The sequence below is a fragment of the Microcaecilia unicolor genome, chromosome 1, assembly GCF_901765095.1.
Source record: "Microcaecilia unicolor chromosome 1, aMicUni1.1, whole genome shotgun sequence".
Classification (NCBI taxonomy): Eukaryota; Metazoa; Chordata; class Amphibia; order Gymnophiona; family Siphonopidae; genus Microcaecilia; species Microcaecilia unicolor.
The window spans coordinates 459,636,062-459,661,444 of record NC_044031.1 but is presented as its reverse complement, the minus strand read 5'-3'; positions in this window follow the sequence as shown (position 1 = coordinate 459,661,444).

Sequence of the window (25,383 nt, the reverse complement as noted above, 5' to 3'; positions counted from 1 at the left end):
GCCATAAAAATGTAGAAAGGCAAGAAGTCAGAAAAGCATGGAGCAGTTCAAAGAAAAAAAACTGTGTAATGAAGTAAAGCTGAGACCGCTTTGGGGGCCTTGCATCTGATGATTCACTGTTACTGTGTTCAGGACTATCAGCCCAGTCAGCAGACATGAACTAGAAGTGCTGAGCTTCCTCCAGAAATACTTTCTGAGGGAGTCTTTTACTAAGGCACGCGCTAAACGCTAAAGACGCCCAAAGGAATACATTGGCGTTTTTAATGTTTAGCGCGTGCCTATTTTTAATGCGTTCTAAAAACGACAGCACACCTTAGTAAAAGATCCCCTTAGTTTACTGAAACCATAGGGGGCATTTTCGATATGCTGTCCAAACGGCAAAAAGAAAACGTTTAAAAAATCAAGTCCATAATGGTAGAAGTGGAAAAACATTTTCCGATGTTTGAAAATGCACTAAAAATAAAATGTTTAGTAAGAAGACACACTGCAAACATCATAGATATTTAGAGATAAACATCACCGACAATTGGAAATACCCTATGCAAAATGTACAATGGCAGCACTGGTCTCTGCATTAAGAAAACACCTGGAACAACGGCAACATGTTTCCTCCATATGCAAAATGTGCACATATACCTCTGCACATGGAGGAATGCTCCTCACTGTGCCAGCTGTTTCTGCACAGGGAGCCAAACTTTTCAGTGCCAGAGTCAAAGCTCCTGCTCCTCCTACAGGAAAGAGATTTTCAAGTGCTGCCACCACCTGTCACCCCACAATGTCTCCATGATGCTTCGGGTTCGTGATCGAGAGATCCTGCCTTTGCCGGGTGGTTGTTTAAAGATTTGACAGCCCAACGACCAACCAACGATTAGACCAAAGCTAGGCTAACATAATGGGGCCAAAAAATACTAAAACACCCCGACTTACCTGCATCTGTGCAGCTCAACACGGAAGGTCGTTTGGTGTGGGCCCGCGACCGCGCATCTTGATCTTGCCTTCCTAGAGACAAAGCCGAGATATTGGAGGTAGGAAGATAAATTGAGCTCCCAAAGACCGGATTACTGGATCACCGAAGGCGACAGAGGAGGTGTGGAGACTGCCCGGGTTGATCCAACACAGACAGATCACGCGTTCGACCGTGCTTTCAAACCGAGCACTGCCGCTGAATAGGGCCCACTGCTGGTGTTTCAATAAGCTGATCAGATCTAACGAGGATCAGCTGCGGCTAACAAATCCCGCCTGGTTGGGTCACACAGCTGGGACTAAGGTGGTTACAACCGGCCAAAAAAGCCCATAACTGAGATGGATATAGGTCTATCTCACTGCCGGATGACTGAAGCCCCTGTTTGGACAATTCAAATGTCCCGGAGAAGATACTATCACCATTGTTACAGCCACAACGTCTAGAGTTCATGGATGTGGCTATAAGCTTGAGATCTGAACCCTGATCGGATCGTCCCCTTCTGAGTTTTGTTGAGGTGCTCTGAGGATAGAGGATAACATCTGCCTTTGCGCCATTTGTACCTAGATTCACCTTTGCCTTTGGCTACTAACTTGGTTTTAATAGTTATCCTACCATAATCACAAAATCGGGTTGTGAAAGGACTGGGCAGGGAAATATTGCTTCCAGTTGGCCATTATCGGATAGTTCATAATTTTAACTTAGGTTAATGATCTCCGAATCCAACTAATGGTTTTAGTTGCATGGCAGTACAGCCACCTGGAGATTCGAACATTGGAGCCATGGTCTGATCATAACTCGCCAGCTGAACAAACGAGCAACCACGTGAAAACCCAATCTGCTGCTACTGCGGAATGACCACAACACTCCAGAGGCACTAAAACAACTGATATTTAAATGCTTCATTTTTATCTTATTTTATTTTAATTTCTAATTTAAAGCTTCCTCTTCATGGTAATGTCCTATAATTGCCTTTATTATATTTTACTGCATAATACTGAATTGCATTAATGTTTTGAAATTACCATTAATGAGTAAATTCCAGTAGCTACTATTGATCCTACTTCATGTTGATGTCCTATAATAGCTTTTATTGTATTTTACTGCATTATGCAGAATTGCACAAAGGATCTCAACTCCCGTAAGTAACAACTACCTGTATATTTTAAATGCTCTTTACTCCATTTCATTGTATTAGACTGTAGAGGAGTGTGGTAGCCGTGTTAGTCCACTCTTAAGGTTATCAATAGAAATCAAACAAAATAAAACATGGAAAAGAAAATAAGATGATACCTTTTTTATTGGACATAACTTAATACATTTCTTGATTAGCTTTCGAAGGTTGCCCTTCTTCGTCAGATCGGAAATAAGCAAATGTGACTCATCAAAAGAGTAATAATCAACCAAAAGGAAGATCTACCATATATGGACACAACCAGTATAAAGGAAAAAAAAGGAGAAAGCAATTCCAGATCTCAAGAGAAAAGACAAATAATAAAAATTAACACTTCCCCAACTCTAAATGACCCCTACCAATCAATCCAACTGGGATACATAAATGCAAGATCGGTAGTTAATAAAACAATAACCATAACGGACTGGATCACTACAGACAATCTTGATCTACTGTTTATTTCTGAAACCTGGATTCACAATCTCAAATACCCCATCACCCTAGATTTATGCCCTCCAGGCTACAAAATTACCCATTGGACAAGAAATGGAAAAAGAGGAGGAGGTATAGCTGTAATTTATAGATCCCATTTCACTGTTACAACCATTGCAGAATCCATACTTCCCCATCTTGAGATTGCCTTAGTTAGAATTAACCATATAAATTTGTGTGATCACCTAAATGCAGTCCTCTTTTATAGACGACCCGGAAATTGGCATGACTGCCAGACACACTTTATGGACTTCATATCAAATGCATGTGTTTCTAATTCCAACCTGCTTATAATAGGTGATATTAATCTTCACTTTGAAGACCTTAACTCAATAACTGTGCGTGAATGTAAGGAAGTTTTCCAACTAAGGGATCTGAACACGCCTAATATTCAACCTGCCCATATGAAAGGACACACTCAAGACATCATCTCACACAGACTCTCCTCAGACCTCAAATTTTATATTAACTATTACAAAGTGGACACCCACACCGTGGTCCGACTACTACAAATTAAACCTTTCCCTTCAATGGCGAAAAAAAGAGATACACTATAGTCAAGAGCGACTTACTTATACCACGAGAGGCCAAATTGACCCATTAATATTTTGGCAACAGTTTTATAACAATGAATGGTCAGTACAAGCAGAATCAAACCAATTCATTTTACAATGGGATAACAGATGTGAAAACATATTGAACAACATAGCACCTTTGAAAACTAGAACATCACGTAGGAAGAACTCAATACCTTGGTTTAACGAAGAATTGAAAAAATTAAAGACACAAGTTAGAAGACTAGAACGAGCATGGAATAAAAAGAAAGATGATTCAATATTCAATGCTTGGAAACAACTGCAGAGAAAATATAAGTATTCCATTAGACAAACCAAAACAACATATTACAGGAGGAGTGGCCTAGTGGTTAGGGTGGTGGACTTTGGTCCTGGGGAACTGAGGAACTGAGTTCAATTCCCACTTCAGGCACAGGCAGCTCCTTGTGACTCTGGGCAAGTCACTTAACCCTCCATTGCCCAATGTAAGCCGCATTGAGCCTGCCATGAGTGGGAAAGTGCTGTGGTACAAATGTAACAAAAAAAATCGGGTCAGACTACAAGGACACTCATAAACTTTTCCAGCTTGTGAACAAATTACTAGATACTGCACTGGTTACTTCAAACAGCGCTGATGCACCATCAGTAGATAATTTGGTGAAGTACTTCAAAGAGAAAATTGTAAAGCTACGACTTACGTTACCAATCAACAACACCAACTATGTCAAATTCCTTGACTGTTTAGACCCGTGCCCTGGTGAATATCCAGCGGACCGAACTTGGACTAACTTTGACACCCTCTTGGATGATACCATCTTTCGAGCAATTAAAAGATTCGCCAAATCCCATTGCAAACTAGACATATGTCCAAATTACCTTATAAAATCCGCACCTCAACAATTTATATCAGAACTTACTGCAAATCTAAATTTTATGCTGCAAAATGGACTATTCCCCAGGGATAAAAGAAATATTTTACTCACCCCCATACCTAAGGACTCAAAGAAAAACACCAATAACCTAACTAACTATCGCCCAGTGGCATCTATTCCTCTTATAACCAAACTAATGGAAGGTTTGGTTACCAACCAGCTAACCAATTATTTAAATAAATTCTCCATTCTTCACGACTCTCAATCAGGATTCCGGTCCAATCACAGCACTGAAACAGTACTAGTTACTCTCTTAAATAAATTCAAACACGCAATTGCTACTGGGAACAACATACTCCTCCTACAGTTCGATATGTCTAGTGCATTTGATATGGTAAGCCATAAAATATTATTACATATTCTAGATTACTTTGGAATTGGAGGTAACGTTCTAAACTTGTTCAAAGGCTTCCTAACTACAAGAACTTATCAAGTAATATCTAATTCGAGAATGTCAGCTTCATGGACACCAGAGTATGGTGTTCCCCAAGGATCTCCACTCTCACCAACCCTCTTTAACCTAATGATGACACCGCTGGCCACATCGTTAGCCAATCAAGGCCTTAACCCATACATATATGCAGATGACGTCACGATTTACATCCCATTTAAACATGATTTTAAAGAAATCACCAAAAACATCAATCACAGTTTCCAAATTATGCATTCATGGGCAGATGCATTTCAACTGAAACTTAATGCAGAGAAAACACAATGTCTTGTACTTACATCACAATATAATACAAATAACTTCACCACTAAATCCACACCTATCACGATTGTGACTGCTTTCCTTGGCTGTGCTCTCCTCGCCCTCTGGTGGCCAGAACTGGTGGCTGCCATAAACTGTCTTGCTGTCTCCCTACACATTCCAGTCCAGTCCAGATATTCCAGATATTCTAGCCCTCCAGACTTGGTTTGAAGTTTGGCAGCTAGCCTCACTCATAGCTGCCTTGTGATTCTTGCAGCTGAGCTTCAGCTGCTGATGTGCTTACTAACTACCTGGAAACCTGAGTTTTCCTATGCATCGCCTAAGGTCTCTGGGTATGTTGGCGTGCTCTGTTGCACTTCTGCCTAGTCTGTTTATTGTCTGAAATCCTTGCCTGGTTCTAGTCTAGTTTTTGTATAGCTTAGCTTGTACTGTATTGCTTGTTTCCTAGTCTTGTTTCTTATTTGTATTTCTTTGTCTGGTCCTTGGTGTCACATATACACAGGAGGAACTTGGGGACGCCCAATCTAAGGCTTGGCCGGACAGCAGGGACATTATATAAGCTATCCGGGTTCTCTCCGTAGGAAAATCTTCGGCCTGGAGCTCAAAAATTATTTTCCACTGGTTAAGAAACCCTCTACAGCCCTTGAGATTACCGTCATATCTAGGAGGTGACTTTAGACGGATTCCTGATGTGGCCGGAGCTCTCGCTGGTGCTACACCGGAGGCGTCCACTGCGGCCCACATAGAGGCCACCATCAGTCGCTCTAGCTGCTCCATACGTGCTCCCAACATATGAAGTATTCTGGCGTGTTCCTGCAGCACCTGCGTGAGGAATGATAGCTCCGAGCTCATGGCCTTGCAAACTGTCACGTATACACAGCAGGAACCTGGGTTTGTGAGCCCTTGGGCCACTGCCGAGGAGCAGCAGCGGCAGGAGAATCACCCCAACACCAGATAAGGCAGACCGGAACTGGAACACAGTGGACTGGAGTAAGGCTTCACCTACACTTGGCCACCTTTCACCAAGAGTTGAGCTCTGGGCTTCATGTGGCCGGTAGGACTTGCAGGACAAGGCAGGACACAGCAGCAGGCTGACAAATAACAGGGACACTAGAAACACGCTGGGTTCCAGGGAAAACAGCAGGCAAATGAACAATCCAGAAACAAACCGGGTCAGGGCAGGCTGTAGACAGAAGAATAGTCCAATAAACAATCCGGGTCAGGGCAGGTGGCAGGCAGAAGAATAGTCCAAAAAACAAGCAGAGTAAAACTCACCAACACGAAAAGCACAAAGGCACTGCAACACTTCACACCAAAGGAACGCCTCTGAAGAACACTGTTGCAAGGCAACTAAGAACCTTACCAGGTGGTTAATAAAGGCAGGTCACAAGGGAGTTCACCAGGTATGGCTGCTGCTTGGTTCCAAAAAACTCCCAAAACAATCTGGAGAGCTGGAAGATCCGGACCAGACCAGCATATCTTCTGGAACACGGGAAACGGTAAACCATCACTTCCCAGCATTCCCCAGGCCTAAACCCCGGGGACTGAGGTGACTGCGAGCCAGGGACCTGGGCACAACCATGACACTTGGTTAGTCCGTGTATAGGTTAGCTATTAGCTTTAGTTGTTAGTTCCCTTCTTAGTGGCTGCTTGGCAGCTTTCTGTTCTTGCTCTTTTGTCTGTCTGTGTTTTTTCCCTAGTGGCTGCTTGGCAGCTTTCAGTCCTTGCTGTTACCTGTCTCTGTGCTCTGCTTAGTGGCTGCTTAGATGCTTTAGTCTGTCCACTTTCTGTCTTGTGTTGTATTGTTTGTCTGTGAGTTCTAGCCCAGTTTCCTGCCTTGCCTCCCAAGTTGGTTCCTTTCCCCACTGACCCTCAGTCCCTATTGGTCTGGCTTGCTTCTGAGTCCCATTCCCTGAGTGGGTCCCTGGATCCGGTAAGTCCTCCCGGCTGCCTGCACCTAGAGGCTCAACCCCTGGGGAACGGCAGTCAAGTGTAGGTGAAGCCTTGCTCCAGTCCTGTGTTCCAGTCCGAGTGTGTTTAGTCCAGAGTGTTCCTGCTTAGTTATCTACGTCTGCACCCTGCCTTGTTGTTGTGCTAGCCCAGTGCTGGGTGCCTGCCACTGCCACTCTACGGCAGTGGTCCAAGGGCTCACAAACCCACTGTTTCCGTGAGAAGCCTAACAACACCATGCTTTACCCTTCCCATTTCAGATACCCTAAAAATTCTCGGAGTAACCATTGATCGGAATCTCACACTGGAAAGCCATGTGAAGAATATAACAAGGAAGATGTTCCACTCAATGTGGAAACTCAACAGAGTCAAACCTTTCTTCTCTAGGGGAATCTTTCGTAATCTAGTACAATAAATGGTGCTGAGTCATTTAGACTATTGCAATAGCCTTCTAGCTGGCTGTAAAGAACTAATCATCAAAAAACTTCAAACTGCCCAAAACACTGCAGCCAGACTTCTATTTGGAAAAACAAAATATGAAAGTGCTAAACCCCTAAGAGAAAGTTTACATTGGCTTCCGCTTAAAGAACGTATAACTTTCAAAATTTGCACTCTGGTGCATAAAATAATTCACAGTGATGCCCCGACCTACATGTTAGACCTTATTGATTTACCACCGAGGAATGCTAAAAGATCAGTACTCACATTCCTAAATCTTCACTTCCCCAGCTGTAAAGGTCTAAAATATAGATTAATGCATGCGTCCAGCTTTTCGTACTTGAGTTTGCAAATGTGGAATGCTCTACCACTTGACCTGAAAATAATTCACAACCTAATTAACTTCCGTAAAGCACTGAAGACACATCTCTTTAACATGACATACCATAATGACTCATAATTGAACCATAATTCAACATCATTTACTTAACAATCAGATTATTTTCTCCCTATATTGTATTGCCTAATTTTATTATGTTATCTATGTTCGATATGCGATACCTATTGTATGGTTTTTTCCCTTTTTTACTTGACTGTTCACTTTATCATCCATGTTCTATATCCATTACCAATTGTATCTTTACTCTGAAATGGCATAAGTCATGACAGAAAATTGTAAGCCACATTGAGCCTGCAAATAGGTGGGAAAATGTGGGATACAAATGCAACAAATAAATAAATAAAATATGTTTAACACCACAGCATTTTGAGATATTGCTGTTCATGTGTCATACATTCTTGATGAGCTTTTTGGCATCTTGTTTTGGGGGCAGAGATAAGTCAATTTTATAATAAACTTATACTTTCAGCCCTGCATTTGTAAAATGTGTCACAGGTTCTAAATGTTTTCAAAAACGTTTATATTCAGACTTCCATGACTTTTCTACAATGGTGCTGGTAACTTTTTGTTTGCCTGGTGAGAATCAAGCAAGTTACCTTTTGTAAAATTTAGGAGTTTTGTAGGTAGGTTAGGACCAGGACCTGGACCAGCTTTAGCTGGGAGGCTGTTGGCACAAAATCCACTCACTCCTATTTTACTCCATAAGTCAGTACAGGTCAGAATGTAAGAATGTTGATTCTGTCCAATAAAATTTGAGCTGACGCCCTCAAATCTGTATTTATACTCGACCAGGAACCAGCAGAGTAATGTCTAAAGAATCTCACAATCTAGCTGTCTTCACATGGAAAGCGAAAAGATCCTCAAGTATCAAGAAATGCTGTCAGAGATTAAGAAAATATAGCAGAAAGAAACAGAAATATTCCTGAACATCAGCACTTAGTGCATAGCAGCTAACTGGCTATATCACACGACAGAACTGGCTAGTCGTGAATATTTAGCACTTCCCTGGCTAAGTTTAGCGGCCAAAGCGGACCACCTAAATAGCAGTTCTATCTTTGGCTACTATAAACTTAACCAGCCAGCACTGAATATTAACTTGACTGGTTAAGTTTAAACTGACCAAAATGAAAATGGATATGCAATGCCGATCTTTGGAAATGGCTTGGCATCAAATGGACTCATGGGACTTAGCCAGCCTGCCTCCCATGGGCTAAATATTGGCCAGATTGACTTCCACCAGTGATCTGCACCACCCTTAAGTTATTTATTATACTGTGTGATTTACATGTGGAAAAGAAAAGTTTACGTGTGGGAAGGAATGGGAAGTATTGGTCACTTTATCATGTTGGCCAGATGTAAAGCAGTAAGGAACAGACTGTCACAAATGCTACTGCTTTAAATCTCATGCTAGGTGTTGGAAGAAATATAAAACACAAAGGTGTTCTGGCAGAAGAATGAATTATGCATAGGGAGACGCTTACAATAGCATAGAAATTCTGCAACACATTGATGTCTGCACTGGATATGCTGAAGACCCTTGCAGGCCTTTTAACAGAAACAAATTGCTTGTGCTGAGAGGTGGGATGTCCCTTCCCATTCAAGTACAAAGGAAGTGAGAAAAAGGCTGTCCAAGGACTGGCTCAGAAAGAAAACTAAGCATAACAATTTGAAAGACATAATTGAAAAAACATTTTTTACTTAGCACAATATATATAAATGTCTGTTGCAGTGGAACCCTAATATAGCACAATGATTGGAGTTATAGTTATAGTGGAATCAATAGAAAATAAAGGGAAAGGGAATGTGACATATACCGCCTTTCTGTGGTTTTTCCAACTACATTCAAAGCGGTTTACATATTATTTACAGGTACCTGGGACAATGGAGGGTTAAGTGACTTGCCCAGAGTCACAAGGAGCTGCAGTGGGAATTGAGCCCAGTTCCCCAGGATCAGAGTCTGCTGCACTAACCACAAGGCTACTCCTCAAAAAACTGATCTGATGCAAAATATTTATTTACTATAAACCAAGACAGCATTAACACAATTGTGTTCATTATGAAACTTCACTTGTGGAGACTGAACTAGTGTACATGCAACATTAATGAAAGATACAATACTGTACTACTACAGGAACCTATCTAGCATGGTCTGTTTTCTTACTGCAAACTGTTAACTTCTTGCAAAATCAAGAGTGTTTTATAGCTGTAAAAGTTTGATGCTGTCCACATCCTGGGTTTCTGGCCATCTCAAACTTGCTTCAAGATTTTCTATAGCCTCTGACACTTTTGGTTGTCTTCTGGTGGTGTAGTTGTGACCTATCACTGAACATTTACACAATTTCTTCCAGTCACATGCACATCCTCTGGAGAAAAGCACCCCCAAAAAAAGCCTCCACATGGGCATAATTGTCAGTGAAGTGTATACAGATCCAACCCACTTCATTCAACATCACTCATTGTAAGTTGCTCAAATAGCATCCCAGGCCTTTCCACCAAATGGACAAACAATTTATATAGCACTGAATCCAATTTTCATCACTAGCCACACCAGCAATGGGAGCGGCCTTTGTTTTCATACCTGCACTGGGAGCGACATTCAGCCAAGTGAACAGAACAGTCCCAAAATTGTTTTCACACTGGCACTGAGAGCAACCTTCAGCCACATAGACAGAGCTCACCCACAACCCTCCTGGCATCAGTAGTCATTGTCCAGAGTATTTTTTATGCAGGCACAAGGATGCCCCCCCCCCCCCCCCAGCGTATCTAGACATTGGCTAGAGTGTTTTTCATACAAGTGTGGGGGAAAGGCCCTCCCAAAGTAATAGGATCTTGCCTGGAGTGTTTTTCATGCTGGCATGGGGGGGGGGGGGGGGGGGGGGGGAGGCAGGCAGAGGCATAGCCAGACTAAAGTGGAGTGCTTTGCTGGGTGCATTATAGCGGGGTTCCTCTGTATAAAAATACTAAACCATAACAAGTGAAAAGGCTCTGTTCAGTTTATCCAGATTATGTTTTTGTGACACGGCTGTGTTGTACGTACCACAGCCTTGAATGGCTAAATCAGACCAGTGAAGGAGGTCGTATATCTTTTAAATCAAGGTACAACATTTGCACTACTTCATAGAATAATGGGGGGGAAATACTTCTCAGTGTAACTGTGAGATATTCTATAGGATGATGCCACTTCCTCAGGTATAAATGCCAGTATCTAGTTTATTCATGTAAGCAGGTAAATTAGCATATTTTATAATCTACATGCATATTTATGAACCACACTTCGCTCAAATTCATCCCCTGTACAAGCCTACTGGCAAAGTATGTGCCATCATGTTATCGCATGTGCTTTTACACCAGTTGATATTTTATAACAGGTCATCAGTACATAAGTATTGCCATAGTGGAACAGATAGAAGGTACATCAAGCCCAGAACCCTGTTTCCAACAGTGGACAGTCTAGGTCACAAGTACCTGGCAAGATCCCAAAACAGTACATTTTATGCTGCTTATCAAAGAAATAAGTAGATTTTCCCAAGTCCATTTTAATAATGGCTTATGGACTTTTCTTTTAGGAAGCTAGCCAGACCTTTTTTAAACCCCACTAAGCTAACTGCTTTTACCACATTCTCTGGCAACGAATTCCAGAGTTAAATTACACGTTGAGTGAAGAAATATTTTCTCTGATTCGTTTTAAATTTACTACTTTGTAGCTTCATTCCATGCTCCCTAGTCCTAGTATTTTTGGAAAGAGTAAACACGCGATTCACGTCTACCCATTCCACTCCACTCATTATTTTATAGACCTCTATCATAACTCCCCTCAGCCATCTTTTCTCTAAGCTGAAGAGCCCTGGCCATTTCAGCCTTTCCTCATAGGGAAGTCGTCCCATCCCTTTTATCATCTTTGTCTCCCTTTTTTGTACCTTTTCTAATTCCACAGTATCTTTTTTGAGATGCGGTGACGAGAATTGCACGCAGTATTCAAAGTGCAGTCACACCATGGAACGATACAAAGGCATTATAACATCTTTGTTTTTATTTTCCATTCCTTTTCTTATAATACCTAACATTCTATTTGCTTTCTTTGCAGCCGCAGCACACTGAACAGAGGGTTTCAAAGTATCGTCAACAATGACTCCTAGATCCTTTTCCTGGTTGGTGACTCCTAATGCGTAACCTGGTTATAGTTTGGGTTCCTCTTTCCCACCTGTATCACTTTGCAGTTGCTCACATTAAATGTCTTCTGCCATTTAGATGTCCAGTCTCCCGGTCTCATAAGGTTGTCTTGCAATTGTTCACAATCCTCTTGCAATTTAACAACTTTGAATAACTTTGTGTCGTCAGCAAATTTAATTACCTCACTAGTTATTCCACAGGGGTCTGTGCTGGGACTGCTGCTCTTGCACATATTTACAAATATGGAAAATGGACGGCCTCAACTGCCCTGTTGCAGGAACGGCCAAATTTCAAGGGGGTGTCGGAGGTATAGCAACGAAGCAGTTGAGGACGTCCAAATTTTGGACGGTTCAGCAATGGGCAGTTAAGGACGTCCAAAATTGGATGTTTCTATGAGAAAGACATCTTTCTCATAGAAACATCCAATTTTGGACGTCCTTAACTGCCCATTGCAGAAACGTCCAAATTTTGGACGTCCTCAATTGCCACGTCGCTATATCTCCGACACCCCCTTGAAATTTGTCCGTCCCTGCAACAGGGCAGTTGAGGCCATCCATCTTCCGTTTTAAAGATGGATGTCCTTCTCTTTTCATTGGTCTCCAGCCCAGACCTGTCAAACAAGTGCGAGAGGATTGTGCTAAGGTCTCCCGCACTTCTACCCCATGATCAGAGATAATTGCGCTGCTTAAATTTAAAAGCATTATCTCTGATCATAGGTCTAATAGTGCCCTACGCTGTTCCAGCGCTATTTTAGAGCGCTGTTTGGAACAGCGCAGGGCTTTTGATCATCTGCCTGTCAGCGTAATAGATACGGCCACTTTATTTCATTTTAGGAGTAAGCAGAGTGAGTAAAAAGTTAGGAGAAACATAGCCTGTGTTTTTGCAGTGGAATGTACTTTAGAAAGCATAGTGGCCTACTTATAGAAAGGACTCTGAAGAATGCCTTTTGTTCCACATTGAAAGCTGCTAAAAAAGAATTCTCAGCAACCCTAGCAAGGAACACAAAAGGCTGCCTTCAAATATGCAAACACTTGACGGGGCATGGGCAACACATTAAGCAAAAATCAACAAACAGTGAGACTGATATCTATCACACACTGTCTGCTCACTAGGAAAAGACATAAAACAAAAAGTGAATGATTCAGCATTCATAGCAAAATCAGCTGTTTGAAAGGCTGCTGCTTTATGACAGCAGTTTTCTTTAAATTTTAATGAAATGCGTATATTCATAAAAGGTCCCCACTAAACATCATCTCATACTGGAAATTCTCCACACCACTTTCACCTCAGCAATGTCCCGATGTATATAGATTGCTCTGGAGGGACTACAGAAAGGTACATGAGTCTAATTCAGCTTCCATGTTTGCTAAATGTTTGGCCTCTCCTCTGAAAAATTTAGCCAGCTTCAGGGCTGGGTTTAGGGGGATGCAAACAGGACAATAGAACTGGATCTCCATGTCATAGGAGGCCCCATGGTTCAGCCTGTGCAGCAGTACTAGAACCTTCTATACTCTCCCAAAAGAAAGTAGTTCAGACTGTTTTCTAACCACACAAACTTCCAAAACAGGGCTATGCATTGCCTGCCTGCCTGACAAGATGGGAGGTTCTAGCCCTTGAAAGGAAATCTGGGCTTATATAAATACCCAGCCCAGGGAAGAGTTTTTGTCTTTGTCTCCAGTAGAGAGGTGTGGTAGCCGTGTTAGGCCATTCTTAAGGTTATTAATAGAAATCAAACAAAATAAAACATGGAAAAGAAAATAAGATGATACCTTTTTTATTGGACATAACTTAATACATTTCTTGATTAGCTTTCGAAGGTTGCCCTTCTTCGTCAGATGAAAATAAGCAAATGTGGTAGCAGATAGTATATATAAGTGAAACATCCAAGCATTACTTTGACAGTCTGACAGGGTGGGAGGGTGGGTGTGGATAGGAGGTAAGCATGGGGACATCAAAGCATTTCATTGATATTCTAACAGGATGGGTGTGGATAGGTGAGAGGAGGGTGATAAACAGAGAAATACAATTTTATGGTTTATAATGGACTAGAAAACCCAGATCCTTGTTAAGTCCTTGTATATGTCTTTGTCTCCCAAATCCTGGCCATTGCATGTAAAGGGGCTAAACATAACTTTGAACTTCCAAGCTGCAGCAGCCTCTTTAGTATTGAAGAACCAGTCTGTGACTAACTCAGTCATTAGTCCTGGGGTGTAAGGAGTGGGAACAAGCCTCAGAGCCTTCTAAGCTGCTGGATTGCTTCCACAGAGGTTAGGTACAGGGCCCTGTCCTCTAACACAGCCTGAGAGGAGCAGAAGGAACAGAAAGCCAAGTGGTGCTATATTATATAGTTGGATAATAAGAACATCCAAAGTAAAGACTCTCTAACCTCCAGACTTTCCTCTGGAAGAATCTGTTACACCTTTAGACTGTGAATAGAGAAGGAAAATTAGGAAGAAGACTACTTTGGAATTTTAAGTGCTAACGTCTACTTTGAGCAACTTTACTAGGATATATTGAGGGATAAAAATAGCTGTATTAAAGGAAGCGATCTCATGTTGAATCTCTAAAGGGGTCTTTTACTAAGCCGTGGTAGCGTTTTTAGCTCACAGTAGAAATCAGCTGGTGGAAAATGCCGAAATGTCCATTATATTCCTATGGGTGTCTCGGCATTTACCACCACCTGATTTCTACCGTGAGCTAAAAATGCTACCGCGGCTTAGCAAAAGACCCCCTATGTTCCAAGTAAACCCTTCACAGGAAGCTTATCTATCAGTGTGGATTATTTATTGACTATGAGAAGCTTGCTGAGTAAATGAATTCTGTGCCAGCCAACCTCCTTGTTTTACTATTCCTGGCTCTGCTCTCAAACCAGTCCTTACAAAAATATTTGTGTAGCCCATTTGATGCTCATAACCTAAGGTTGCACCTGTCTAAAGCTGAAGAAGTCTGTTGGTGTCACGGTTGTGGCCGTGCCCTTATGTTCAGACCTACTGTTTCTCTGTATCTAGCTCTGTGTTCTCTCCAGTCTGCCTTTTTTCCTACTGTTGTTCTTCCTGTAAGCCAAGCCTCGCTTTGGTCTCCCTGCTTCTGCTTCATTTCCTGTTGTTGTTCTTCCTGTAAGCTAAGCCTCGCTTTCGTCTCCCTGCTTCTGCTTCATTTCCTACTTGTGACATCATCAGCCTACGCCTTTATAAGGACGCAGGGAGCTTTCCTACGTTGCCTTTGCAAGAGGTCTCTTAATCTTGTGTTACCTGTTTAGAGCATTTCCCTGCTTGGCTTTGTTCCTGAAGGTCTGTTCTGTGTTTCTTTGAGTCTTGTGTTTCAATGCTTGCTTTGTTTCTGTGTCTTTGCTTTTGTACCTTGATCCTGAAAACCTGGCTCTACAGCCAAACCTTGCCCTTGGTGTCTGCTGCCTCTCAGTCTGCCTGACCTTTCCCTTTCCAGCTCTGGGTGCTGGTAAGCACATGTCAAACCTGTGAGTTCTTGTACCAAGTAGAGTGCTGCCGAGCCCGGTACTCGGACCAGGTTCTGCTTGGCAGCCGAACAACTCCAGGTTTCACCTGCACTGACCGCCGTTCCCCAGAGGTTGAGCCCCTAGGTGCAGGTGGCCTGCAGGGCTTACGAGATGGAGCAAGAAGCGGGGTAATGAATGTGACAGCCAGACAGGCAGCAGGCAAGAGAGTAATCCAGGTACAGTCAAGGTCAGTAGGCAGGCAGCAGACACAAGAGTAATCCAGGTACAGGCAGAGTCAGTAGGCAGGCAGCAGACACGAGAATAATCCAGGTACAGGCAAGGTCAGTAGGCAGGCAGCAGACACAAGAGTAATCCAGGTACAGGCAGAGTCAGTAGGCAGGCAGCAGACACGAAAGTAATCCAGGTGCAGGCAAGGTCAGTAGGCAGGCAGCAGACACGAGAGTAATCCAGGTACAGGCAAGGTCAGTAGGCAGGCAGCAGACACAAGAGTAATCCAGGTACAGGCAAGGTAAGTAGGCAGGCAGCAGACACAAGAGCAATCCAGGTACAGGCAGAGTCAGCAACGAAGAACAAAGTAGAGGAGAAGCACACTACTGAGCAAGTAACACCTACTGAAGTAGAAGCCGAAGCAAGGAGTCTAGGGAGAGCTCAGCTGATAAAGTGCTGGCATCTGACATCAGCAGGGAGAAGGGGCACAGCCACAGGACAAGAGCAGGGGAAGAAGGAACTGAAAGACCAATAGGAGAGAAGCAAGGGAAGCCAGGCAGAGGAAGAGCAGACCCGGGTGGGTGGGTGGAAGCAAAGCAATCAAGGAGCCTGGAAGCCAGGCAGAGAGAGAGCAGAGCAGAGCCAGGTGCATTGAAGCAAAGCAATCAAGGAGCCTGCAGCCAGAGAAGAACTACACACACTTGGCTCAGGGTTGTGCCAGTCAAGTGTGCATGTCAATGGGACCCTGCGCAGCCCGAGGATGCCGCTTGCGTTGAGGTAGGAGACATGACAGCACATTGCTTCTTTGTTTGGTTGTCTTCCCTTAGTCTGCTTAATCCTTTGCCTGCTATGTTTGCTTCCTGGCTCTTGAGCTCTGTTTCTGCCAAGTTCTGTTCTTGTTGTGTGTTTGAGCCAGGTTCTGCCCCTGTTATGTGTTTGAGTTAGTTCTGTCCCTGCTTTCTGTCAAGCCATGTCCCTTTTAGTATCCTGTTCCCTGTCAAGCCGAGTCCCTTTCAGAATCCTGTTCCAGCCAAGCCAAGCCAGTTTCAGAATCCTGTTCCAGCAAAGCCAAGTCCATTCCAGAATCCTGTTCCAGTCAAGCCAAGCCAAGTCCATTCCAGAATCCTGTTCCAGCCAAGCCAAGTCCGTTCCAGAATCCTGTTCCAGCCAAGCCCATTCCAGAATCCAGTTCCAGCCAAGCCAAGCCAGTTTCAGAATCCTGTTCCAGCCAAGCCAAGCCCGTTCCAGAATCCAGTTCCAGTCAAGCTAAGCCAAGCCCGTTCCAGAATCAGTTTCCAGCCAAGCGAAGTCTGTTCCAGAATCCTGTCCCAGCCCATTCCAGAATCCTTTTCCAGCCAAGCGAAGTCTGTTCCAGAATCCTGTTCCAGCACAGCCTGTTTTAGAACCCTGAATCCTGTTTGAGAATCCTGAATCCTGTTCCAGCTAAGCCTGTTCGAGAATCCTGAATCCTGTTTGAGAATCATGAATCCTGTTCCAGTCAAGCCTGTTCGAGAATCCTGAATCCTGTTCCTGCCTTGTTTATTGTATTGCTTCTGTTATTCTTGTTGCCTAGCTCCTACCCTATCTAGGTGTGCTTTGTCTTGTCTCTTTCAGCCTAGTCCTGTCCAGATCCTGTCCTTGCCTTGTCCTTGTTTTGCCCTTGTCTTGCCCTTTTCTGGACCCAGTTTTAATCTACTTCCATGTATTGCCTTGTCATGCATTTCTGGGTCCCAGTCCCAGTTTTAATCCAGTTCCGAGTCTTGCCTTGTCCTGTCTGGGTTCCAGTTCTGGCCCTTTGCCTTCTTTTCCTTGCCTCGTCTGGATCTGGTTCTTGTGTTGTCCATTGTGTTTAGTTACCTCTGTCCTGCCTTGTTTGAGTTTGTTAGTTTATCCTAGTCCAGTCTGTTCTGATTCCTGCCTGTGCCAGCCCTGGTGATTTGTCTGCCAAAGCTCCGGCTTTGGTCCAAGGGCTCACCATTCCTGACAGTTGTGACAGTTGGTAGACTTTGAAGCCCCCTTCCAACTTTCTGCACTGGGTGAATGTTTAATACCAGCCCTGGCCAGATTGCCGATAACGATGTTGGCTTTAATAGTAGAGATCACCACATGACAGAGAAGCAAAACTACCAAAGCAAAACTAGGGAAAAGGAAAATTCAACTGAATGTTCAAATGAAGATATTATAGCATGCAAATATGAAATCAAACACACAGGATCAATAAAACAAAATTTAAACCAAACACACACAAAAATGCTTGCAACAATATACACACTAGTTCAAAAACAATGAATACTAAACTACTAAAACTAAAAATTACAGCATGGGTATTACTACTACTACTACTACTATTTAGCATTTCTATAGCGCTACAAGGCATACGCAGCGCTGCACAAACATAGAAGAAAGACAGTCCCTGCTCAAAGAGCTTACAATCTAATAGACAAAAAATAAATAAAGTAAGCAAATCAAATCAATTAATGTGAACGGGAAGGAAGAGAGGAGGGTAGGTGGAGGCAAGTGGTTACAAGTGGTTACGAGTCAAAAGCAATGTTAAAGAGGTGGGCTTTCAGTCTAGATTTAAAGGTGGCCAAGGATGGGGCAAGACGTAGGGGCTCAGGAAGTTTATTCCAGGCGTAGGGTGCAGCGAGACAGAAGGCGCGAAGTCTGGAGTTGGCAGTAGTGGAGAAGGGAACAGATAAGAAGGATTTATCCATGGAGCGGAGTGCACGGGAAGGGGTGTAGGGAAGGACGAGTGTGGAGAGATACTGGGGAGCAGCAGAGTGAATACATTTATAGGTTAGTAGAAGAAGTTTGAACAGGATGCGAAAACGGATAGGGAGCCAGTGAAGGGTCTTGAGGAGAGGGGTAGTATGAGTAAAGCGACCCTGGCGGAAGATGAGACGGGCAGCAGAGTTTTGAACCGACTGGAGAGGGGAGAGGTGACTAAGTGGGAGGCCAGCAAGAAGCAGATTGCAGTAGTCTAAACGAGAGGTGACAAGGGTGTGGATGAGGGTTTTGGTAGAGTGCTCGGAAAGAAAGGGGCGGATTTTACGGATGTTGTAAAGAAAGAAACGACAGGTTTTGGTGGTCTGCTGGATATGAGCAGAGAAGGAGAGAGAAGAGTCAAAGATGACCCCAAGGTTTTGAGCTGAGGAGACAGGGAGAATGAGAGAGCCATCAACAGAAATAGAAAACGGGGGGAGCGGGGAGGTGGGTTTGGGGGGGAAAATGAGAAGCTCGGTTTTGGTCATATTTAATTTCAGGTGGCGTTGAGACATCCAGGCAGCAATGTCAGACAAGCACGCTGAAACTTTGGTTTGGATGCAAGGTGAGATATCAGGGGTAGAAAGGTAGATTTGGGAGTCATCAGCATAGAGATGGTAGGAAAAGCCATGGGATGAGATTAATGAACCAAGGGAAGAAGTGTAGATAGAAAAGAGGAGGGGACCAAGAACAGAACCCTGAGGTACGCCGACAGGCAGAGGGATAGAAGTAGAAGAGGATCCACCAGAGTGAACACTAAAGGTGCGGAGGGAGAGGTAGGAAGAGAACCAGGAAAGGACAGAGCCCTGGAATCCAAGTGAGGACAGGGTATCGAGAAGTATGCTGTGATCGACAGTGTCAAAAGCAGCGGAAAGATCAAGAAGAATGAGGATGGAATATTGACCTCTGGATTTAGCCAGTAATAGGTCATTGGAGACTTTAGTAAGTGCAGTTTCGGTTGAGTGGAGAGGGCGAAAACCAGATTGTAATGGGTCAAGAATAGCATGTGAGGAAAGAAAATCAAGGCAGCGGCGGTGAACAGCACGCTCAAGTAATTTGGAGAGAAAAGGAAGGAGGGAGATGGGTCGGTAATTAGAGGGACAAGTAGGGTCAAGTGAAGGCTTCTTAAGGAGAGGTGTGACCACAGCATGTTTAAAGGCAGCAGGGACAGTCGCAGTGGAAAGTGAGAGGTTGAGAATGTGACAGATAAAAGGAATAAGAGTAGGAGAGATGGCATTAAGAAGGTGGGTGGGAATGGGATCAGAGGAACAGGTGGTACATTTTAAGGAAGAAAGGAGAAGTGTAGTTTCCTCAATAGTAACTTCAGGAAAGGAGGAAAGGGAATGAGGGGAAGGAGAGAGAGGGGAACAGACTAGTGGAGGGAGAGGTGGTGAGGTAGAGAAAGCAAGGTTTATCTTTTGAACCTTGTTGTGAAAGAATTCAGCAAGGGTCTGAGGAGATAATGAAGGGGGAGTTGGGGGAGGGGGCACCTTGAGGAGAGAGTTCAATGTAGTGAAGAGAAGTCGAGGATTAGAGCCAAGAGAGTTGGTCAGTTGGATATAATACTCCTGTTTGGCACAAAAGAGCAGATTGGAAGGAGGTCAGCATGAACTTAAAGTGTAAGAAATCAGCAAGGGCTCAAGATTTCCGCCAGAGGCGTTCGGCGGAGCGGGTATGTAGCTTATAGTTTATAGTTTATTCAGATTTGTCATAATAAATATAAATGCAAGCATGTACACAATGACAAGAAGAAAGAATGCTTATTATGACTTGGAACTCACTATTCAAAACTGAATTTCAATGCAAACAGTACTCATGGAGATGTTGATATCCCATTTCCATCCAATAATAATACTTCCTGTAGAAATTCATATCCTGAAGTATTGTATTACACTAGTTCACACCTGTGCAAATTTCATGTAGGCTCAGTAGTTCTCCTCTTCCAAACCCAACCCCATCAACCATCACCCTCTGTCCTGGACATTTGCTCTGACCCTGTACAAACTCCAGCCCACTCATAAACCAAGCAAATTCATTCTTTCCTAGCTATGTTGACCCATCTTGTCCACATGAGCCAACCTCAACAAACCTCCACTTTTCTGGATATAGCCTACCTTCCCCCTTTCCATCCTCAAACCAGGCACTTTCTTTCCACCCTGCTTCCCAATATGACCCAGGCACACATTCTACTTCCCTTCCTCACCAACCTCACTCAGGTACACTTCCTCCACCCAATCTGACCAAGGAAAAATTGTCCTACCCTCTCCTCAAACTTGGACATAGTGTGTCTGGGTCAGTTTCAAATTGGAAGAGGTGAAATACTGTAGAGTGTACCTGGATGATATGATACATGCTGAAATGTACAGAGATCTCTTCCTTGGTTAGATTAGAGGATACTGCTTCCGCCTGATCCAAATTTATGAAGAACCATATCTTCATGGAGTTCTGGTGCTTTCTGGATTACTGCTACACTTGCCAAGCAGCTCCAACACTGAAAGCAGCAGCAAGAGAATCTCCTGCACTCCGTGCTAACTTCCACATCCAGTCTTTCTCTGTCTGCTCTCTCATTATTGCCTTCATTCGCTGCCTGGCTAAAATTCAAAACACTTTGTCACAGCAGAAGAAGCTATGGCTATTTACCCTATGCACCACTGCCTTCAAGAAGCAAGTTCCTCTGGATCAGCAGAGGATGTCATGGGTGGCGGGAGGGGGGAACTAATGCATGCTTATTCTATGAGCAAAAGATGTTATGGAGCCACTAGCCTCATTATTTACACTGGAGCACAAATTTAAGGAAAACTTTTTATTTAGATTTTGCTCATACCTTTTCAGTAGTAGCTCACATTGAGCTACATTCAGGTACACTGGGTATTTCCCTGTCCCTAGAGAGCTTACAATCTAAGGGGTTTTCTTTTTCTAAAGCTTAGCATGCGTTATCTGCAGCAGTCCATTTTATTCCTATGGACCCTGCTACAGATAACTCAAGCTAAGCTTTAGTAAAAGACCCCCTAAGTTTTTGCCTGAGGCAATGCAGGGTTAAGTGACTTGCCCAAGATCATGAGGAGCAGCAGAGGAATTTGAACCAGCCACCTCTGGATGTCAAGACTGATGCTCTAACCACTAGGTCATTCCTCCACTCATATATATTTGTTTCTTCAACAAGTTGGGTTAATCTAATAGAATTTACAACTCTGAATCAGACTGTAACCGATGGATTAAAATAAATTTAATTACCTGTTCCAGGAGTCCAGGATTTTAGGGACTCCAGTGGATCTTCTGTTTTATTGGTAGACAGTGCTGGCAGCTTTGGGCGCTCCTAAGGCATGTTAGGGCTATTTGGGGGGGTCCTTGATTGCATTGGTGTCCAGCAGGTGGGAGCCCGTTGGGTCTGATGGCACAGGTACAAAATGCTTAGATTGTAAGCCTTCTAGGGACAGAGAAAGCACCTGCATATAATGTGTATGGTGCTGTGTATGTCTAGTAGCGCTATAGAAATTATTAGTAGTAGTAGTTCTGGGGTCTCCTGGGGGGGAGGTCGCTTCTGGTGCGACCGACAGTGGCACTTCTCGGCTGAGAAATTAGTTCTTGGGGCTGGAAATGCTAGGAAAGTGGCTGGTTGTGGCCTGTCCGGGTCGCCGGAGCATGTACACTTGTTCGCATATATGCAGTAATGCTTCAGAGACGCAACTAGGCCCAGAATGAAGCCAGGGCCTAAATTTTAAGGCCTCTTGTGCTTAGTTCCACAGTTTTTGTGGCATTTTTCCCATGGTCATCAGGGGTCCATCAGGACCAAACTGGTGGTGGAGGTTGATTAAGGAGCCTTCAGAAGTCAAGGTAAGGGTCTAGTGGCCTAGGATTTTATTTGGTTTTCTTTTAAATTGTGTTTTCCAACCCATTTGGCTGGTGGTTAAGGGGTTAATTTTTTTATGATAACTAAAGGTAGTTATGGGTTCCTGAGAACCTCTTGGGGTGGGTGAGTATTTTAAAAAAAATTCGAAAATTGTTTTTTGTGGATACAAGTGAAAATTTAGATTTGGGGCAGTTTTGAGAGTTTCAAATAATTTCTGTGAGCTGGGGTTGCTCAGAGGTGTACAGGAGGCAATGTTCATATTTTTTAGAGGGGATTTTAGTGGTTCCTTGGGAATTTTGGGGGTAATTTTAGATAAAATTCTAGGAATGCCTTAATTTGAGGGCTATAGGTGGTAAAAACATTACAGCACATGTAGCTCGATGGTTTTAGGTGATTGTGGTTATTTTAGTTCACTTTTGTGATCATTTTGATACAATTTAGTTGAAAACTTTTTTTCCCATTATTTCCTATAGAAAAATGTGGGTTCAAAATGGAGTCTGTGTTAAAAAAAAAGGTTCTATTCAACTTTAAAAAAAATCTAGAGTTCCATTAAGAAGGACCAATTGGTTATTACTAGTCAGGTGACCAAGCCAGGGCTGGGTTGCCAAGGGAACAGCTCCTGTGTCTGTTAGGCAGAAGAGCTGAAGACTTCAGGAGAGACTGTCTGGTGTGTGAAAGGAATTTTGGTGTATCAGAGGTGTGCTGAATGCCTGAGAAGCCTTTAATTAAATGAAAAGTGGCAGAATGGCATGACACATATACAGTGACAGTCTTTTCCTGCTACTTTAGAAAAAAATTATTCATAGCTTTGTGCTGTGTCTGAAAGTTCTGTATTGTGTCTGAAGTCACTGATGATCCAGTGTGAGTGAGTGTTGGAACTTGAATTGAAGGTGTGTGGGAGATAAATATATTAAATTTTAACAGTGAGTGAAATTCTCCCATAGAAGATTCAGTCAGGGAGCCTACATTGGAGGCTGAGTGTGGAAAATTGCATGAATAAATGCATAGTTTCATGATCTGATAATCTGGTGCTCTTCTTTAGCACAGGGCAATGTAATAGTGAAAGGCCTGGAAGCAAGGGATTTGTTTTTTGGGGGTTGTTTTTTTTTCTTTGTAATTTCTTTAAAGCTATTTAGAGTGCTCAAAAATAAATGTAAGAGAACCCAGTGCTAAGGTTTATCTCCTAATGAGGATATGTAGTTAGGGATTTCTCATTTGAGATTTTAAAGTGTAAGTTAGTAGCTTCCTGCGGCGGTGTGGACAACGCTGGATGTCATAAGTGAGTGGAGCAGTGGCCTAGTGGTTAGAGTGGTGGACTTTGGTCTTGGGGAACTGGGTTCAATTCCCACTGCAGGCACAGGCAGCTCCTTGTGACTCTGGGCAAGTCACTTAACCCTCCATTGCCCCAGGTACAAATAAGTACCTGTATACAATATGTAAGCCACATTGAGCCTGCTATGAGTGGGATAGCGCGGGTTACAAATGTAAGAAAAATAAATAAAAAAATAAATAAGGGCACCACCGTTTCAAGAAGACCAAAGTCTAAGCCAAGACAGAAGACAGCTAAGTGAAACACCAGCATGTGCAAATAGTGGGACTGCTGGGGTGGGGTGAAGGAACAGAGTGGGTTTTTAATTAAACACTTACCTGAAATAGTGGAGTCCAGTTTCTCAAGTGAGTTTTGTGGAAGCCTGCAAAACAAAAGGTTTACACAAAAAATCATTTTCTTGCAGGAGGAAAATGCAGTCAAAAAATTATTGAGATTATCAGAATAACATAGCACATTGTTAACTGGACTTATCTGATAGGTTTTGTATATAGGTTGAGGTATCCTTTCCTTAACAAAGTTGGTTCACTGAAAGTTACCTGAAAGATAATTTTGTTAAGTGGTAAACATTGTTTTATGTGCAAAATGTTGTTGTTAACCTTTGCAATACTAACTTTGACTAAGAAAAAAAAAACATTTCTTTAAAACAAATGCAAAGAAAATACAAATATGCAATAAGACAAACCAAAAGGTCTTATTATAAAACCAAAATAGGGCCAGATTACAAAGACACGCATAAACTTTACCAACTCGTGAATAAATTACTAGATACCACATTGGTTACCACAACCAACACAGACATACCATCTGCAGACAAACTTGCTAAATATTTCAACGAGAAAATTGCAAACCTACGCACCATACTACCACAGAACACCACTGACATCGAAAAATTCATGGACTGTTTGGACCCAATCCTCGGTGAATACCCAGCAGACCGAATCTGGACAAACTTTGCTTTCCTTACCGAGGAAATCATAGCCCAAGCGATTAACAGGTTCACCAAATCCCACTGTAAAGTGGATACATGCCCCAACTACCTAATAAAATCAGCCCCTCAACGCTTCATAGTAGACCTCACATCACACTTAAACTACATGCTGCAACATGGATTCTTTCCCAAGGACAAAGGCAACATACTACTCACCCCAATACCTAAAGATTCAAAGAAAAAAGCAAATGAAATCACCAACTACCGCCCGGTAGCATCCATCCCTCTGGTAGTCAAACTGCTGGAAAGCATAGTAACCAAACAACTTACTGACTACTTAAACAAATTTTCAATATTACACGAGTCACAATCAGGATTTCGTTCCAACCACATCACCGAAGAACAGAAATACACATAGTGGTCACCTTTGAAGACTATCAATAAATTGTAATTAAGAAGACTACTGGGGGCAAAAAGGAGTGAAGAAAAAAGTGAATGGTGGTGATCCAGCCTACTTCACATTGGTCTGCTAAAAATACCAGTAGAACAAAGAAGTGTCTGAAAGATTTACTCAATCTGGACAGTTCCTATAATTTCTGAGTCCCTTGTAACATAATTACTTTGTTTCTCCAGAAATATATAGCTGTTAGTAAGACAAATTGTTATTTTTCTAAGCATGGAGGTCAGCCAGCAACTTGACAGTGATTAAAGCCTGACTTCGGGAAAAAGTGCTGACTGACGTCAAAATCTAGAAGAACTCCAATATACTTCTCGTATCTGATGAGATGTGAAATCAAAATCTTGTTCAAAAGCAAGTCAAAGAAATGGATAGATAGATATTTGATTGAACAAACCATTATGTAAGGAATTTAAAGTGACAGTGACAGAGCAATTAAGATACTCTTCAGGATTATAAAAAGGTGATAGAAATTTAGGGGGTAATTCTATAGGTGGGCACTAATATTTATGTACCAAACAATGGCATATAGATGCACATCTGTGCACAATTGTGCACATCCATTCATAAATGCCAAAAATCCACCTAAG